The following is a 239-nucleotide window of genomic DNA, read 5'->3' as shown; positions in this document are numbered from 1 at the left end:
TGACGTCATCGCGTATGGTTGCTTCGGAGCAAGTACCCTACGCTCTTAGAAATGAACTACACCACATAGCACGCTCCTAGCCAACCATAATCCCGAATGACAACGTTCTCGACCCTGATTTGTTTAAAACCACAGGAGAGGCCGGCACAAACTAGGCTCCTCCTCCCGTTTTCAACAAATCTATGACGAGAACGTTGTCATTCGCGGTGATGGTTGGCTAGGAGCGTGCTATGTGGTGA

This window comes from Ornithodoros turicata, unplaced genomic scaffold, assembly GCF_037126465.1.
Source record: "Ornithodoros turicata isolate Travis unplaced genomic scaffold, ASM3712646v1 Chromosome86, whole genome shotgun sequence".
Taxonomy (NCBI): domain Eukaryota; kingdom Metazoa; phylum Arthropoda; class Arachnida; order Ixodida; family Argasidae; genus Ornithodoros; species Ornithodoros turicata.
This window is presented reverse-complemented; position numbering follows the sequence as displayed.